This window comes from Dioscorea cayenensis, chromosome 5 (genome assembly GCF_009730915.1).
Source record: "Dioscorea cayenensis subsp. rotundata cultivar TDr96_F1 chromosome 5, TDr96_F1_v2_PseudoChromosome.rev07_lg8_w22 25.fasta, whole genome shotgun sequence".
Taxonomy (NCBI): Eukaryota; Viridiplantae; Streptophyta; class Magnoliopsida; order Dioscoreales; family Dioscoreaceae; genus Dioscorea; species Dioscorea cayenensis.
The window spans coordinates 14578134-14594994 of record NC_052475.1 but is presented as its reverse complement, the minus strand read 5'-3'; the positions used below and the strand labels follow the sequence as shown (position 1 = coordinate 14594994).

The 16861-nt window shown below is 39.5% G+C and overlaps 1 pseudogene; it reads right to left on the bottom strand.

Annotated features, from left to right (window-relative positions):
* Positions 1-6615: 6615 nt before the first annotated feature.
* Positions 6616-9626, bottom strand: LOC120260020 (annotated as a pseudogene).
* Positions 9627-16861: the final 7235 nt, after the last annotated feature.

The window sequence follows — 16861 nt, the reverse complement described above, 5'->3', positions numbered from 1 at the left end:
CAACTGTGGAGAGGGGTTCAAAACTCCAGCCACTTGCTCAACGGCTAAAGCATGCGTAAAGATAGAAAAGCCAGCATTGGAACCTTTACCTTGATCATCAGAGATCCTAAGAATAAGGGATAGAGCCAAGTTCTGATAGGTCTTCTTCAACTTTTCCTTGGGACTTAAAGCAAAATTGGAACTGAGGCCGAGAGCTGGTGTGCAAAGAAAGCCAACACCTTGTGACGAGAGGAGCCACGTCCGTTGAGATTTCCACATATTGGAAAGAGGAAGGGTTCACATCACCATTAGCACATGTCGTCTTACTAGTAATGGGATCCGTGAGTTGGGTGCGCTCTCTAGTGTGGCCGCCCCTACCTCTGAAGAAACAACCACCATGTGGCGATCATGTGGGCCCAGAGTACATGATGTCTTTGGTTTTTCCATATGCTTATCATGCATCTCCCTGCAGATTGGAGACAACGGGCCACTCTCTCACTCCATTTAGGGGAGCCATAGTTGTCTTGACCTCTAGCCCTTGCCGGTCATTGAGAATCTGACAAGGGGATGGCGAAGTACGACTTTGTTCCACTGAACTCCTATATGGCTGCAAGAGTTCGACCCGTGTCCGGCCATCCCAAAAATGTAACAGAACGTAGGAAGCTTCTCGTAAAGAATGATGACAAACACCCGATGTTCGTCATCACCGATCCAAAACCCTTGCTTAAGGGGTTTTGGCCAAATCAATATCCACACAAATGCGAGCAAATTTTGACCTAGAAAGAGAGAAAGTGAAATCATCAATCTTAAGCAAGCGCCCTAAAGAAGCAGAGATAGTTCCAGAGACTCCCCATCCCAGAACACCACTGGGAGGTTGTGAAGTTGCACCCAAATGACAGTAGTGGAGAGCTTAGCGAAAGCGGATTCATCGTAAATGTTTTGAACCAGACTCCGACAGCATACAAACACATTAATGGTTCATTCCCTTATAAAAAGACTGTTTTGCCTTTATAAAAAAATAAAAAAATTAAAACATTAATATATTAATAAATAATTATAAAATTTAAAATATTAAATAAAATTTTATTGTACGAGACCAAAAATATTTTATTTAGTTCAACTAATAATCATAATATAAAGATTAATTTAATTAATTGAAAAAATTAAGTACGGAATGAAATTAATAGTTATTTTAAATTAATTTTTAATTAAACATTAAACAATAATAATAAAATAAATATTTAATTAATAATAATTATTATTTGAAATAAATATCGTTTCTTTATGCAAGGGGTAAAAGGGTAATTTTAGCACAACTCTATTTTTTATATTTCCCCTTTCCCAATAAATTAACTCTCCAAGGAACACCTTTTTCATTACCATCCCCTACGCATTCCTCCCCCTTCCCCCCTCCCTTTTCATTAGTGCATCCTCCTCATTCCCATTACGGTTATCCAAATGCATATTTAGTATCACATCCGTAAAATGCATGATTGTCATAGCTAAATTAGCCACTCCAGTTATTTTCTCATTATTTATAGTTCTACTTTAGTCATAATTCTATTTAGGTTGTATGAAAGATTTGCACATAGAGATTTCAATTATAGCCTATAACGTCCTAAACCCGGCTTGCCAGACCCGACGCTCCAATAAATGGCCACACACCCATAATGTATAACACGCTAGGAATGTAAACCTCCAAAAACCTATTTCAGAATAGAAAATACAATCTAACAAAAATACAAATTCCAGATATCAAGATACAGGAGAATTTGAAATGTACAAGATTTTTAAAATACAAGTTTACAGTTTACAGTATAGATAAAAATAAAAACTTAAACTACACCTGGGGTAGGCCTGCTACTTGTTTACTCTGGCTAACCTATTATACTTCTAATTAGGAAAAAAAATTAATAACTCCTACGATTGCAATGAGGGTGATGGATTTCTCAATTTAGGGTCGAAGCACAAATTAGGAACATCTCTATAGTTGGAGGGGTACAAAATATCCGATGGTCACTGATAAGTGCTTGTGTATAAGTAATACAAAGTATTCTTTTCTTACATTGAGCATCACTTTTATCAAATTTTATCTCTTATGCATGTGTATTTGTGTTCTTTTGTGCATTCAAGGTTGGGTAGATAATTTTGGAAGAAAGGAAGCAAAAGTTGATCATGGACGTGATTGTTGATGAAGTTCTTGGATTGAACAAATGTGAAGACACAAGTTATGCTCAAAGACATGTGGGTGTGTGCCAACCTCCATTGTGCTCAAGAGAATATACAAAGTGGAGAGGGCACAAAAGCCGGCACAGTCATTTGTTCAGACTTGTGTAATACTAGCAAGAGCTTCGTCAATGTGGTTTCATTGAAGACGCGATGCAATCTACTGCATGGATGTCCATTCATGTGGCCTCGATGAAAATAGTGGAATCGAGAGCATTTCGGTGAAATACTGTAGCATTTTACTGTAGCAAATCATTGTAGGAAAATCACTATAGCAGTTACTGTTCATAGCTCGCATAAAACTGATTTATGGAAATCCACACCCCCATGTGGATGCTCGATTACTGCCCCTATAAATACCGCGTTTTGAGAGTTATTAAAGGATCTTTTCCCCATCTTTTGCGCACCTTGGGAGGTACTTGCGGCTGCGGGTTTGCAGAGGCTTTGGCTAGGTCTTCGGAGAGGTTCTACGGCCTTTGAGATCGTGTTCCTTTGGAGGAGAGTTATTGGGGGATCTTTCATCGGCATTGATTTGGCAAGGTGTGCCCTAGGCTTGACAAAGGAACCTTTGGAGAAGATGAGGCAGCTCCACAAGACCATCGATGCAAAGTACATGGGGGTTTTATCTATGGATTGCATGTTTTTACTTTCGATTTCATTGTTGATTATATATTGTTCCATGGAGAGCTAAACCCCTAGTGGGAGCTTGGACTTGTAAATCCTAGGATGATTTTGTTTCATTGACTCTTATTATGTTTCTTTAATTGATGTTTTAATTGAGTTCCAACATTGAATGCTTGTTGAATTGATTTTCCCTTAGAGTGACACTAGAGTAGAGAATCTTTATTGGTAATCTTTGTGAATGAGTGACACTTCATTAGGAATAGACAAAGATAGGTTGGAGAGGGTTGAGAGGGTGACTCGAGAGGTAGCAGAACGTCCTCTTTCCCATCTGGTATGATTTATCCTACCTCCACGTTCCAAGAGTTCTTTGCTGTCATGATAGAGTGAAGTGGTAAGAGACAAACTTCACTGTGGTTTAGTTATGCGAGCAATAGAGTAAAGTGTTGAAGTAATTCTTAGTGCTGGGGCTTAATTATAATTAGGGGTCTTTCGCCTGGACCAAAGGGTTAGATCTATATTATGGAATAGGGTTTCTCACTTGGAGTCCCTAGAGCTTTAAAAAACCTTACACAGTGTGATGCATCAAGAGTATTCTTTTTCGCCGGGGCATAGTGTAGGGTTAGTCACGGTTGACCCTAGGTTTGGGACCGTGCATATTAGGATTTTCATGACTCATTATACATTAGTTAGGAGATATAATGATTAGTCTTGCACTTGAAACAATAGTCCTAGGGTGAGCAATGTCCGGCTACCCTATCTTCTATCCATTACCTCTCCCTATTCCTATTGCGCTTTCTTTTCTTTTCTTTATTTTCATTTGCATTTGATATTGTTCATACAACTCCTCAATCATTTTCACTATAGTTTCCGAGCACTATTCCCTTGTGGATACGAGTACCCACTCACCAAGGTAATTTATTACTTTGACAATTTGCGCACTTGTGGTACACACATGCAAGGGGTGTGAGTCACTGGCGTACTCGTATATGTATCCCTTCCAAGCATGGTGTGTCCAATACAATGGCGATGATCACGCAATCTAGTATAACCTAGAAATTGATACACAAACGTTCTTATGCATATCAAAACATCAAAGTACACCAAGCATGGATCACAAACATACCAAATACGATAAATAAGTCAAAGCACACAATCTACACAAGTTCACCCCCAAGGTTTACCTACATACGATGACCTTGGGGGTTAGTTGTCCATACCCACAAAATACATAATCAAGTACATGAAAATAAGTAAACAAAGCATGACAAACTCCCTCAAAGATCGGAGGGCGAATGATGCTTGAAATTCCTTGTAGAAGAGACTTCCCCCGTCATTTACAACCCTATAGAATGTACCTTAGGAGTAGTGATAAGTGCTTGTGTGATATGAATGCAAAGCGTTCATTCCTTATGTTGAGCATCCCTTTTCTCAGTTTTTTACATTAATATGTGTGTTTTTATGTTACTTTTTTGCAGGTAGGGTTGTGAGGCCGAGTATGAAGGAAATGGGCCAATGTGGATCATAATGCACCTATTTTGGAGGAGATCTTGCTAAGGTTCAAACGTGAAGACATAGGACAGGTGTGAGATGCTAGAGTGTGTAACAACCTCCTCGTATTCGAGTGAGGGCATCCATTTGGAGGGGCACAAAGGCAGGCACACTCGAGCATTCCATCTTATGCATACAAGAACAAGAACCCCACCAACATATATATCATTGAAGAAGCAAGTAATTCACGACGTGAATGTGTGCCCGTTTGCGTTACCCTGATGAAAGTATGGAATTGGGAAGTTATTCAGGACGAAGACTGTAGCAGAGCACTGTAGTGAGTACTGTGGCAGCACTGTTCACAGCCAGCCGAGAAATCAGAGAAATAGAGAATCCACACGGGCGTGTGGAAATTATCCACGCCCGTGTGGAAATTCCGCACGGGCGCATGTAGCGTCCACGACCGTGGAGTTGCCCTATTCTAGCCTTATTTAAAGCCGATTCAGCCCCGATTTTGGTATTCTTTTCTCCATCTTTTCCCCAACTTGTGAGAAGGCTTTGGCTAGGGTTTTGAGGGGTATTGGCCAAGGTTTTGGAGAGGTTCTACGACTCCGACATCATGATTCCATTAGGAAGAAGGTTGGCAGGGGAGCTTCGATCGAGGCGTATCCTATACCGGACGAAGGAATCCTTGGACGACGAGTAGAGGACTTTCCACAAGACCATCGACACGACCATCGAGGGGGTTTCTTTATGGATTCATTGCTTTTACATTTGATTTCTTTAATTGTACTTAGCTCCATGGAGAGCTAAACCCCTAGTGGGTACTTGGGTGATTGTGAACCCTAGGATGTATTCGTTTCATTGAACTTCTTTATTATGCTTTCAATAAATTGATGTTTATTGTGAGTTCCAACCTTGAATGCTTGATTGTATGAACATTTCCCCTAGAGTGACACTAGGGTTGAGAGTTCTTGTTGGTAACCTTGTGAGTGAGTGACACACCACGAGCGTTAGACAAAGCTAGGTTGGAGAGAGTTGAGAGGATGAGTCGAGAGGTACAGGAGCGTCCCCTTTCCCCTCCGACGTGATAGATTCTACCTCCGTTCCTCGAGTTCTTTGCGGCCATAATAGAGTGAAATGGTCTAAGAGATGAACCTCCGTTGGGAGCCTAGTTGCGCTTGAAATGGAGTGAAGCGTTGAGGTGATCTTAGTATCTAGGGCTTAATTGTGGCTAGGGACCTTCCACCTGGACCAAAAGGGTTAGGTCTAAATCTAGAAAGAGATTTATCACTTGGAATCCCTAGAGCTCATTGCAACTCTATGTGTTGTGTTGAGATTGTTCGATTTTTCCTCCGGGACATGTATAGAGTTAGGCATAGTTGACCTTAGATTTGGGACTAGTATGTAAGGATTTCCACGACTCACCATTGCATTGATTAGGAAGCATAATAGAGAGTTCTTGCACTTGAAGCGATTATCCTAGGTGAAGCATCATTCGAGTACCCCATCTTTATCGATTGCCTTGCCTCCTCCTTACTTTTGCTCTCTTACTTGTTTCTTTTAATTTCTGAGAATTGAATCATTACCACACTTATCATTGTTGATACTCCACGTAGCTAAGAATCGAATTAAGTGGTTTTACTCCCTACTCCATGTGGATTCGAACCTGCTCACCCGGGATTATTACTTCGACAAACCCGTGCACTTGCGGGATATAAGCAAGGGGATCTTGTCAACCTCTCAAACCAGACTTGTGGAGGACCCGAAGAGCGCGGCGAAGATGACAAACAGAACTAGGAAACACCCGAAGACCGGGGGAGGAGTCATGTAAACCTCCTCCTTCAAGTCCTCATGAAGAAAAACATTCTTCACATCAAGCTGATGAAGAAGCCAACCAGAATAACCGCAATAGCAAAATAAGTGCGCACAATATGTATGTGGGCTATTGGGGCAAAAGTCTCCTCGTAGTCATGATCGTACTCTTGCTGAAAGCCACGAGCAACCAAAAGCGCTTTATAGCATTCGATTGACCCGTTAGAATGAGTTTTTGTCTGGTAGATCTAGTGATAGGTGATGGGAACAACATAAGAAGGAAGGGCAACGCGATCCCATGTGTGAGTCTGAGTCAAGACATCAAGCTTCTTTGCCATGCCAGACTGCCACTCATGTGTTTGAGCAGCTTTTTTGTAGGTACCTGGCTTAAAGACATCTGGAATGCTGGTACTAGCAGAAGCATAACAGATTGGGGGATGTAAAGTAGAGTGATCGTGTAAAGAACAAGTGTAGGAAAGTACCTCAGGAGCCGAATCGGTAGTAGAAGATGCTAGACTCATGCACACTAATGAATTTTGTCACCTTTAGGCCAAAGTGTTCAACCCAAACCTGTCCCCGTTCCATACCAGGACAAGCAAAAACTGATGTGAAAGGCAGGAAAGCCCCTTTGGATTAGGCAGAGTTCAATTTGGTTAAAAAGCTTAAGATCTATGAAGTTATAGACATATAATTTGCGTTTGAGAACCACCACAATGTGATCTCACCTTAGTTTCACACCACAATCATATCTGAATGCAAATTCCCCAATGCATCAACTTTGATGATCATCCCAGATCATAACTTTATTTGGAGGATATTGTAGATTAGCACCACCACCAACATTCAGCAAATTATTACAGCGAAATAACATCTCAACTATTCTAAAGACACCATTTTTCAAGTCCCTTCTAAAGGTTTCATTAAAAGGGTTGCAATTATAGATCTAGAATCCATGACTCGTGGCAGCAGAAAAGCATCCATAGTCCTGATTCCAAGAAACTGATAGAAGTTCTGTTTGTTCTGCAATATTAACATCTGATTCAGGCTGACCAAAGGCAACAGATGTTATCTATGAAGGTGTAGATTCCAGTGACTTGAGTCTCATTGGTGGATGTACTCCACAGGATGTTGATACAGTTGAGTCATGATTAGGGATATAGCTATCAACAGTTACTAAATCCAATCCAATGTCATTATTTAGTGAATCTAGTTTACTTGATTGTCTGTTTTACACAAACCAAAAGATAAAGAGCATGATCAGTAGCAAGAAACCCATAATTGAAGCAAGGGATCAAATTCCACAACGCGAGTCAAGGGGTAAATGCAATGGCCTCGGATCTGGAGGAATTTTGCGGATCTCATGCGTCTTCAAGAGGTGCGCAGAGGAGTGGACAAAGCTAAAATCTATAACATTTCTCTCTTTCCAACTGTCCAGTGGCTGGTAGCTTTGAGTGATAAAGGCACCGTGCACCTATTCTATCTTCAAGTTTGTATTTCAGGGGAGGATGCATCCACCTAGACTACATCTAGTCAAGCTCCCCGCATGGTTCATCAAAATTCTTCAACATCTCTTGGTGCTCTTATATCTCCAAACATGGGTGCCAATGCCAGGTCTAATACCATGATAGAGAAATAGAGACAAAGTGGAACACATCCTCATAGATTGAACAACCAACATGTGTAACTCTTTGGGTCTACATATAGAAATGGACAAGTATACATATACATCGATATATATACAATCTAATAACACAACAAAAAATCATGTAACAGTTGCCACACTTGTAGTATGCATCATACTAATAGATTTTCCTTGTTTCTTTAAACATGTACTGAGATGTTTCTCTAAAGAGTGACAAAACTTGATATGTACTTTGTCTTAATTTACCTATGGAATCTAAATCTAACACAAACAAACATTTAATATGAAATATTTGGAACCATTTTAATTTTTCCAGTTTGTATCATCGTGATCAATACTTGCTCATGTTTGGAGTTATTTTTTATTTTAAGATTTGATTTTGACCTCTTCTTACTTTCAAGAGTTTAAACATCTAAATCATCAATAAAATTTTTGTTGGGATCTTATCACTCTAACAAGGGAATTATCATGCAAAAAACACATGCCAAAACGCAGTGGATAACAAAACTTTTAATAGCAGGTAAACATGATAAAACCCTAGTGCATACCAGAACTAGGATTAAATTCAAGATAAAAAGATAATTAAAAGTTATACCTTTCTTTTGATGACGATTCTCAACGCACCCTTGTTTCCCCAAAATCAAAAGGGATTGCATCGTGACTCCCCACTACTATCACGTACACACGAACGGCTCTTGGAATCAAGCAGGTATGTTAGTACCTCAAGAAAAAACACTTGTTTCTTAGTTAGAATATCAAGGACCTGAGATTCAAAAGAAAAGGGGCTGTAGGCGCGGCGACGGTGGGTTCCAGGAGTGGGATCTGATGGCCGTGAGCAAGGGAGAAGAATGTGGGTGGCGGCTAGGGTTTCTTAAGAGACAATGTCTTAATCACTCTAGTTTTTATCTCTCTCTCATATTCACATTAGGGTTAGACCAACTATTTATATTGGAAACCCAAAACCCTAATTTACAAAAAGAAACCCTTCACTCCTAATCAAATTAGGAATCTCTTCTTTACTTGATTAATTAAACCATTTTAATTAACCAAATCGATTAGATTGGATCAACACTTAATAAGACCCAACCCGAATAAGGTATTATCGCCACCTAATTTTGGTTTTTCACCAAAACCCTAAATAGGTGGTCCAACAAGTAACAAATACTGAACCTTCATCAAGGCATTCTTAGTGTACGATCTTGTAGGTCCATTTAACATTGGCAATGACCTTAAATAATTTTAACGCTCATAAATCATAATTATTCTCTAGCAAGATAATACGATTACCCAATATTAAATGAAGGTCAATTTCAAGAATTAACGGAACCTATCACAACCTCATACAATCCTTTGCCACTGAATATCTTAATTAGCCTAAGGCATGGAGTGAGTCACCCTTACGTTAATGCTAATTAATTTCTTGATCTCTTAGTGAACTGACTACGTCAAGTAAATGATAACTCTTACAATTTCCCTTGGGTATGGCCATGCACTACTCGGCCTCACTAATCAAGTGCCCGGTGATATTCACTCTCTCTACATAGTGGGGCAATTTTCTTCACTTTATTCATGTCTCTCAGCATGAACCCCGACATGTCCAAACATACCCATAGTTGCCACTTAGTTACGAATGATGTTAGGTGTAAGTTAAAGCATGTAAGGATTCATCCGAGGTCCATAGTGATTTCAGGTCGAAGGATTCGAGTACCAGAATTGCTTAAGAAAAACACGTATGAATTCACAACAATGTAGTGTTCTCAAGAGCAAATTGATCCAGGTACATTGTTCCCTAACATGTATCAATGTCCTTTGATTGATATCCCATATCATCTGACCTGTAAAACAAGGCCATCTCACAGAAGACATACTAGTCTTAATTTATTTTCATTCCCATGAAAATAATCGACTAGGGACATTTAGAATATTGTTATAGTTTATGCTTCAAGGTTTTATTATCTGAATCACGCATTTGGTAACTTGAGTAGAACCAATATTCAAGGATATTTTATCTTATTAACTATGCATAGAAATAATAATAGTTAAAATGATTTCTCTGAATAATTATCCAAATAATGAGAGTTCATACAATGTATTGGGGCTAGGGCTTACACTAATAATCTCCCACTAGAACTAGTCCTAATTAGGCATAACTCTAAAACTAAAAGACCTAACATGACGATCATGTTTTGGACTAACCAACTGCTTGGTCAAAGGATCACCTACATTGTTTTCTGCAGTAATCTTGCAAAGTTTCACATCTCCTTTATCGACAATCTCCCAAATGAGATGGAATCTCCTGAGTATGTGTTTGGATTTCTGGTATGACCGGGAGCTCCTTGGCCTGTGCTATGGCCCTGTTATTGCCATAAAAGAGGTTTACTGGATCTAGGATGCTTGGGATAACTCCTAATACAGTAAGGAAAACTGCCTCCTTAGCAGCATCTGATGTAGCTATATACTTAGACTCTGTGGTAGAATCAGTGATGGTTTCCTGTTTTGAGCTCTTCCATCTTACAACACCTTCATTTCAAGCAAAACACATAACCAGATTGTGATTTACTATTGTCGACATTGGTTTGAAATGTAGCATCAGTGTAACCCTATTATACCGAGCTCATTCTCACCACCGAACACTAAGAAGTAATCTTTAGTCCTTCGCAAGTACTTAAGAATACTCTTGACAGCAGACCAATGGTGTTCCCCTGGATCTTGTTGGAATCTACTAATTATGCTTAGTGCATGTGCGACATCCAGCCTAGTACATTGCATGACATACATGATAGATCCTATAATAGACACGTAAGGGATCTTACTCATGTGTTCCCTTTGTTTTTTAGTCTGAGGACAATCCCTTTTACTTAGAACAACTCCTTGAGACATGGGTAAAAATCCTTTCTTGGAGTTATACATACTGAACCATTTCAGTATCGTATCTGTGTACTTTCTTATCTTAGTCCCAAAAGCTATTGTAATCTATCCCTATAGATCTTTATACCTAGTATAATCTTAGCTTTACCTAAGTCCTTCATTGAGAAACACTTCCCTAACCATTGCTTAACATTTAACAATGTCGGGATGTCATTTCCAATAAGTATGATGTTATCAACATATAACACAAGGAAAACAACTACGCTCCCACTAACCTTCTTGTAAACACAAGGCTTATCCTCATTTTTGAGAAAGGCAAACCCTTTGACTACCTCATCAAACCAGAGGTTCCAACATCAGGATGTTTGCTTGAGTCCATAAATGGACCTTAGTAGCTTGCACACCTTGTTAAGGTTGTTTTGATCGACCAAACCCTTAGGCTATGTCATGTACACATCCTGAAGCCATTTTAACATCCATTTGCCATATCTCAAAGTCATAATATGCTGCTATGGCAAGAAGAATCTGAATGGATTTGAGCATGACTACTGGTGAAAAGGTTTCGTCATAATCAATACCATGAGTCTGTCTGAAACCTTTCGCCACTAGTCTATCTTTGAAGGTGTTATCAGTCGTACATTTGAAAATTCATTTATGCTCAATAATCTTAGCAACTTCCGGTGGATCAACCAAAGTCGATGCGTGGTATACATTGATTGCATTTCAGATTTTATAGCCCCAAGCCATTTATCCGAATTAGAACTCTCAATTACCACTCGGTAGGTAATGGGATCATCCTGATCCACTAGCTCTAATCTTTGATTGTCAGCAATGAGAAAACCATATTTCTTAAGCTCGTGACGAATACTACTAGACCTTCTTGGTTCTTGTGTAATGGGTTCAGGTTCCACAACTCTTTGTGAATCCATTTCCATTTCTAAACTATCCTCTACAGGAATTTATGATACTTGAACCTCCTCAAGTTGGAATCCACTCCCTGTTCTTCTTGAGAAGAAACTCATTCTCCAAGAAAACAGCATTCTGAGCAACAAACACTTTGTTCTCATTAGGGTTATAGAAATAGTATCCCTTAGTCTCCTTGGGATACCCCACAAATAGGCATTTACCGGTCTTAGATGCAAGCTTGTCTAATGTTAACCTTTTAACATGTGACTTACAATCCCAAATTCATAGAAAAGTCATATTAGGCTTTTGCCCAGTGTATATCTTATATGGTGTCTTTTCAACTGCCTTAGTTGGAGTTCTATTTAGTAGAAATGTTGTAGTCTCAAGGGCATATCCCCAAAAGGATATTGGAAGACCAGCTTGAATCATCATTGATCGAACCATATCCAATAAAGTCTGATTCCTCCTTTTTGATGCACCATTCCACTGAGATGTTCTAGGAGGAGTGAGTTGTGAAACTATTCCACACTCTCTCAAATAATGATCAAACACTTGGCTTAAGTATTCACCACCTCGATCTGATAGAATGGCTTTAATACTTTTGCCAAGTTGGTTTTGTACTTCATTCTTAAACTCCTTGAATTTCGCAAAAGTCTCAGACTTATGCTTTATAAATAGACATAACCATATCTTCTGAAGTCATCTGTGAAAGTAATGAAGTACTCAAAACCACCTCTAGCATGTGTACTTAATGTCCATATACATCAGAATGTATTAGTCCCAATAAATCACCTGTCCTTTTACCTTGTTTGTTAAAAGGTCTTTTAGTCATTTTACCATGGAGACAAGATTCGTATGTCTCAAATGATTCAAAATCAAATGAGTCAAGAACTCCATCCCTATGAAGTTAATAAGTGCTTGTGTATTAGTAATACGAAGTATTCTTTTCTTACGATGACTATTTCTTTTCTCAGATTTTATTGCTAATATATGTGTTTTTGTGTTCTTTTGTGCATGTAGGGTTGTGGAGCCAAATGTAGAGGAAGGAAGCCAAAGTATATTGCGATTGCACTTTATTGATGGAATCTTGGAGTGAACAAACATGAAGAAAAATGTTGTGCTCGAAAATACGTGAATGTGTGCCAACCTCCATGCGCTCAAGCAATTACATGGTTTGAAAGGGCACAAAGGCAGTCACATTTCCGTATTCCGACTTGTGCAGTGCTAGCAAGATCTTTATCAATGTTATCCCTTATTAAAGAAACGACGCGATCTATGGCATAGATGTGTGCCCATTTATGTTGCCTCGATGAAAAATGTGGATTTGGGAGTGTTTTTGAGGGAGTACTATAGTAGGTTAATGTAGCAAATCATAGAAGAAATTCACTGTAGTAGTTACTGTTCACAGGACGCAGAAAATCAGATTACTGCAAATTTATACGGGTGTGTGGAAATTAAACACCCCTGTGTGGTTATAAAGCCGCGACTTTGTACTGATTTGGGAATCCTTTTTTTTCATCATTTCCAAAACTTTGGAGAGGCCTGCGGCTAGCGTTTAGAGGGGTTTTGGCAAAGTTTTTGGAGTGGTTCTATGGCCATCGATACCGTATTCCTTTAGAAGAGAGTTATTGGGGGAGCTTTCGTCGACACCTATCCGGCGACGTGTGCCCTAGGCTTGATAAGGGAACTTTGAAGAGGACTAAGGTACTCCACAAGACCAGCGACACGAATACAATGGGGGTTTTACTTATGGATTGTATTTTTTACTTTCAATTTCATTATTGATTGTATCTTGCTCCATGGAGAACTAAACCCCTACTGGGTACTTGGACTTGTAAACCCTAGGATGTTATTATTTCATTGATCTTTTTTATGCTTTTCTTAATTGATATCTTTAATTTAGTTCCAATCTTGAATGCTTGTTGAATCATTTCTCCCTTAGAGTGACACTAAAGGTTGAGAGTCTACATTGGTAGTCCTTGTGAGTGAGTGACACACATGAGGGTTAGGCAAAGCAAAATTGGAGAGGATTGAGAGGGCGAGTCGAGAAGTAGCAGAGCGTCCTCTTTCCCCTTTGTTGTGATTAATCCTACCTCCATGTTCCAAGAGTTCTTTGCGGTCACAATAGAGTGAAGTGCTAAGAAAGGAACTTCGTTGGGGCTTAGTTGCATGAGCAACAGAGTGAACCGTTGAAGTAATCCTTAGTGCTGGGGCTTAATTATGACTAGGGGTCTTTCGCCTGGACAAAAGGATTAGACCTATATTAGGGAATAGGGTTTATCACATCGAATTCCTAGAGCTTCTTGCAACTGTACACAATGTGAAATGTTGAGACTGATTGATTTCTCCACTGGGGCATTATGTAGAGTTAGTCACGGTTGACCTTAGGTTTGGGACTGTGTATTTTAGGATTTCCACAACTCATTAAGCATCAGTTAGGAGACATAATAGTTGGTCTTGCACATGAAGCAATAATCCTATGGGGAGCAATGTACTAGTGCCCCACTTTCTATCGATTGCCTTTCCTCTCACATTATTGCGCCTCTCTTTCTTATTTTCTTTAGTTCTTTTCATATTGATTTTGTTCACACCATTATCGATTCATTTACACTTTAGTTAAATAGCAGTCTTTGTGTTTCTGATAACTATTCCCTGTGGATTCGACTACCCATTCACTGGGTATTATTACTTCGACAAACCCATGCACTTATGGGTCACACGTAATGGGTGTGTAAGAAGTCTTGAGATGTGTTTCACGTTTATGTGACCCAAATGACAATGCTGGAAATGTGAAGAGTTCGACTCGTTCAACTTAACCCTTTTAGTATCTATGTTATAGATGGACTTGTGGTTTTTAAAGTCTAGGATGTAAAGCCCATTACTAAGCATAACATTGCCATATAGAATGTCCTCATGAAAAATGGAAATAACATTATTCTTAATAATGAAGTTATAATCATCATTATCCAGACAAGAAACTGAAATAATGTTTCTACTCATAGTAGGGACATAATAACAATTTATGAAATTAGAAACAAGTCCAGAAGGCAAAGTTAATGGATACTCTCCTATCTTTATTACAACAACCCTTACTCCATTCCCTACTCTTAGGTCAACTTCGCCATTAGTCAAATGTCTCCCATTTTTGAGTCCCTGCACATTTGAACAAATGTGATGACTACATCCGGTATCCAATACCCATGATATAGAAATAGAGAGATTGACTTCTATCATATAGACACCTGAAGTATAGGGCTTATCTCCCTTCTTTAACTCTTCCAAGTAGAGTGGACAAATTCTCTTCTAATGACTATCTTCATTGCAGTGAAAACACATACCCTCCTTCTGAGGTTTGGGCTTAGGTTTATTAGCCTTCTTACCTTTGGAATAAGGTCCAACCTTCTCCTTTGGCTTGGACTTTGCTTTAGCCTTCCACTTTCCTCCTTTTCCTTTGTCCTTTTGTACCATAAGCACTGGTAAGGACCCTATGATAAGGTCCACCGCAAGTTTCTTTCGGATCGGCGCATTAAGTTTCTCGAACATATCAATATGCCCCTTCATCTTGAGTAAATAGGCACTTACGGAAGTACCCTGAGCCATCCTATAGGAGGTCAACACTTTTGTGGTCATGAACCTTTCAAGCCTAGCTTGTTCTAGGAATATTTCCTTAAGATGCACCGTAATAACATAAGCCTCCATATCCACAAACTGCTTTTGCAATTCTGGACTCATGGTGGCCAGAATGAGGCAGGTAACATCATTAGAGTCATTCTTTGACTTGTTGAAATACCTCTTTAACAACAGCTGTAGTATTCATTGCCGGTGCTTCAGGCAATGGTTTCTTAATGGATTCCAATTTTCGTTCTTTCCTAAGAACAATTGATAAGTGTCTAAATGTAGGTGTTTTCATATATATATCGTATGCACTTTGCATGTATTTTGTGAGATTTGATGCCCGTTTCCCGCTTAATCGTCTATTATTTTGCTTTGTAGGGCATATGGAAGCCATGGAGAACAAGAAGATATCATTTTGGCAAAAAGAGAAGAAAAGCAGAATTTCATACTACCCCCATACTACCCGATGTATGGGGGCAGTATCTGTATGTGAGCGGATTGATTTGGTGTTACGTCCGATTTCCATACTACCCGAGTATCACGGGGGCCGTATGGAGGCCGTATGCACCCCGTATGGAACGCGAATCTAGGGTTTTCAGAGTGCTATCGACCCCCATACGACCCCTATACGGCCCGTATGCCTCGGGGGTATATATACTCACTTTTAGGGCTGATTAAAGGACTTTTTGTCTGGCCGACTTTTTGGGAGATCATTTGGGAGATTTTGGGCGACCTTGGGGAGGAGAAGAAGGGCAAGAAAGCTAGAAGATCATTCAAGCCCAAGGTCCAAGGCTCTCAAGGCAAGAAGGCAACATCATTCAAAGGGGAGATCGATCACGACTTGAAGGAAGGAGAACGCGGCTAGAGGAAGCGTCATTCGGCATTCCTTTGGCGGGGGAAGCGTCATTTGGCATATTCTCGCCTCATCCTTCACCATTTCATCTAGGGAGTGTCATACTATGTCTTTGTTTCATGTTTTTGCTTGATTGTATGCTTTGTTATGAGATGATGACACACTAGACCCCCAAGGCCACGGGTGTTGGTGAACCTTGGGGGGTTTTATCATGTATTTTTGGATGATTACTTGTTAATTCTATGCTTGGGTATTTTTTTGAGATCTAATCCATTGTTTTTCATGCTAAGTGTTACACCAAGGAGAAATCCGTAGCTCTTTTTATGAATGATGCATGTAGATGTGACTTGCTCGCATGTATTAGGTCATGAATGGATTAGAAGGGGATACTTGTATCATCACGCGAGAAATTGGGTGTTTGGTAGCCCTCCATGTAGGTTTAATCCGAAGAAGAGTAGGTTTATTCCTAAGCGAGATTTCCTTGTACTTAATGCAATCGTAGGAATGTAGATTTGGAAGAAATTCCTATCTATGTTCAGTATGGGATTAGGGTTCAATCGCCGAGAAATTGGGGTTGTTCTAATCTTGGAATCTCATGGTCCAATTTACCCTTTGCATCTTTAAATCATCATCCATGTTGCATGATAACCCCTCAAGGGGATCCACATCCATAGGCCTTTGCACTTCATTGATTCTCTTGCTTGCTTATTGCTTGTTCTCTCTAATTTGCTAGCAAATCTTGTGTTTAGTTTTATTTGTATTTAGTAGAGTAAAATCCATCACTTAAGATCTTAGGCTAGATAATAGCTCGAGAAGGAGTAATAGGAGATCCTTAGCCCCGTGGA